At 51.4% G+C, this 3062-nt stretch overlaps 1 long non-coding RNA gene across 1 annotated transcript; it reads right to left on the bottom strand.

Annotated features, from left to right (window-relative positions):
• Positions 1-869: 869 nt before the first annotated feature.
• LOC100899300 (thiosulfate sulfurtransferase RDL2, mitochondrial) lies at positions 870-2421 on the bottom strand. The gene is made up of 6 exons (XR_001951169.2): positions 2304-2421; positions 1911-1958; positions 1715-1759; positions 1478-1579; positions 1186-1369; positions 870-1044 (listed from the first exon to the last, which is right to left on the bottom strand). It is a non-coding gene; the product is annotated as a thiosulfate sulfurtransferase RDL2, mitochondrial (long non-coding RNA).
• Positions 2422-3062: the final 641 nt, after the last annotated feature.

Genomic DNA, 3062 nt, shown 5'->3' with positions numbered 1-3062 from the left:
AGCAGCTTCCGAGTTACGGCCGGAGCGACAGCAACACCTCGGACGATGACCACATAGTGACCGTCACACTAATGAGTGGTTCGTCCGCCGATCGCTGACTCGGTAGCTCTCTGATCGTTCAGGTACTTGGTCTGTGCTATTTGTCCGCTCTTGTCGAAAACTTTCGAGAAGTTAAGCATGCTGTCGTCGCTTTCCCACTCGCTCGCACTCTTATTTTCACGGAGTCCAATGAGAGCTGAAACTCAAGGAGTTTTCTGGTACACAGTCGCTGTCAATCATCCTGTCACGCTTTTGAGCCGGTGACATGCAAATTGTTCGCACCTCGACCAAGTAACTGAGTTGGCGAGCAGTCAGTCAGCCAGCCGAGCAAAAGATGAAGGCCATCATGTCGATGAAACTCGATCGACGAAAGGGTGACGGAAATCTCTGATTATCGACTTGTGCATCCGCCACAAAAGCGCGACAGAAGCTGAGCCGTAAGCTACTTGAGAACACCCGCTTCCTACGATCGGAGACCGCTCTCTCCTCTGGTGTTTCCCATTCTGAAGTCGCATCGTTTTTCTCTCGCTTTTTGTAACTAGCCAGGGCTCCTCTGCACTCGCCCATGTTTTTGGGTTCGCAGTGTCCTGTCAGCACCTCTGTCGCTAGATGCGATTGTAATCGCGCTCGATCACCGCATTCGGATCAGCTCTGTAGGAGTGGGACACGAATCGTCACGGCCGTTACCGAATCTCGTCGAGGATAATCTCTGGAATGGATCGATTCCGGACTGATCCGATCATAGCACGGAAGCAAATCGCTGGTAGAGTTTCTTCATTAGATGCAAGTGTCATTATTCCTGGTCTCCGATACGTGAAGGGGCTTTGACGAATATTTATATTCCTCAAATTTTATTGTACAAGTTTTTTCCCTATCGAAAGTGAGAAGTGCGAACACATCCCGGAAGGAGTCGGAGTTCCTATCCGCAAGACGGTCACTTAGTTCTTGATTATTGGCTCCCCTCTCGCCTTCCAGTCGAGGATACTCCCTTTGTAGAATCTAGCTCTGGAAGGAATGACCAATTCAATTTGAGGGGTCGCTTCAATCAATTCCACGTCTTCTTCATATTTAAGCTCCTTCCCCCTTATCGGAGGGATCCAACCTGCTTATGGCATCTGGATACCGCAACATCAGGAGGGAACTCACTTGGGGAAACCGTTCTTCCTTGCAATCTCTACGGCTTTAGCAGCTCGGACGCCAGCCTTGCACAGAAATATGAAGTTGCCTCCCCCCTCCACGAAGTCTATAGCTAAATGGTACTTCCTTGCGAGTAGCTTCGGACCGAGTTTCAAATGATCCTCTAGCTGGCCGAGAGGTATATTGACAGTTCCTGGAAGAGTATGCTTCGTTTCATGACTTGCTCATCGCTCTAGTGCGCAACCCGGTCGCGGGACTTGAGACAGCATAGAAAGTCGGCAGCGAACCCTTCGAACCTCACCGTAAATCCTCCCATCCTCTTTCAACTCGTGAGGTTCTCGTACGTCTACGATGAGCGCGAAGTGGCCCCCGATATATTCTTTGAACTCGGCATGTGACATCTCTGTGAGGGACAAAAAGGCTCCGTGGTTTTCAGCTCATCATGGTTCAAGAGAGTCCCCACTCGCATTGAGGAAGCCCATCGTAAGCTGCGAACAGCGTCTTTCGTATTCTACTCCGTCCGTATGTCAATACTCACCTCCTTCCTCAGGCGGAGTGCTGAAGAGCCGGATGTTCGAAAGCCCTGGAACGCAAGGTAGTTTTCTAGGGATAGATGCGATAATGCGATTCGAGAGAAGCGCAACATTCTTCGTCTTCTCGGTAGGGAATCAGACGAATTCGTCAGTCATCCCCTCCGGAGTACAGTGAACTTCCATGGCTCATTGGTATCCTACCTTGTCCGGGGACGGCGTAGCGTCGGCGAGTAGAGACTTCTGGGTTCACTGCAATGGGAAACGACAGGCGTTAGATGGTTCGAATTCATCCAGCGGAGCAGATCGCGCAGGGTGGGGGAACTCTGAGTTCTAAGCTGATCCACACGGATCCATTCTAGGTGAAGATTTATTCTCCGTCGATATCAATCCCGGTTCGCTGCACTGTGAAGGGGTCAGAGAAAACTTTTGATCATCGCTCCACAGCGAAACGGTCGATAGCCTGCTTGAGACCAGCATGGACGAGACCTCTCTGCCCCGTTTTGCGCCGGACTCGCAAAGGAGACCAGGAGCCGCTGGTAAATTCGATCAAGAACGATATTCTCCATATATCAGTCGGGTGGGACAGGGTCTCACCTCTGGTGGTCAGTTTCGCGCACGAGAGGATGCTGAGGGTGCGCTCCGATGGCTTGATGGGTCTGCTTCTTGTCGCTCGCGAGAGCGCTCCTGAGGAGAGGACTTTCCGAGCTAGCATCCTAATGCCGGGAATATCAATAGGCGTTCTTTACGGAATATACTGTGATGCTGCTCAGGAACCACTAGGGGACATGGACGACCCCGCGCCTCTCGATCAGCTGTTAATGCCTGAGTTTCGATTATCCGACTCCGAGAGACTTCGTTCGAGCTTCCCTCGCAATTGAAGGTTTGTCTGAGACGCCGTACAATCGTGCGTGTAACAAGTCTGAGGAAAGCACGCGGACAGAATTGGGGGGCACAGTGTGGAACAAGGATATGAAATCTCCCGGTGGAAAAGTGATGTCGATGATCCCGATGATCTCTGCCGAAACTTCGAGCGGGCGACTCTGTCCAGTCTCGTGAGGGGGATTCCGAGATTGTGATTCCCATGAAGCGCGAGATATCACGCTGTACTGAGACAAGTCACTTCCATTCCGTGCCATAAACAGCCCCAAGAAGATGTCGATCCTCCGCAATCCCACGAGGAGCGTGTAGATGCCGTATTGCAGAATGAGCCCAACTGGAAGCATTGCGATCCACATGGGAATAGCTCATCGCAAAGAGGAGTGAAAAGGATACGTGTGATACGGTTTCCCTGATCCCAATGGTCTTCCAGATCCTACTCTCCTGATTTGTGCGCAGTCTCGAGCAGATAGGTAG

Source organism: Galendromus occidentalis, unplaced genomic scaffold, assembly GCF_000255335.2.
Source record: "Galendromus occidentalis unplaced genomic scaffold, Mocc_1.1 scf7180000075388, whole genome shotgun sequence".
Classification (NCBI taxonomy): domain Eukaryota; kingdom Metazoa; phylum Arthropoda; class Arachnida; order Mesostigmata; family Phytoseiidae; genus Galendromus; species Galendromus occidentalis.
Note: the sequence above shows the minus strand (reverse complement) of the source record. Positions and strands in the feature narration are given on the sequence as shown.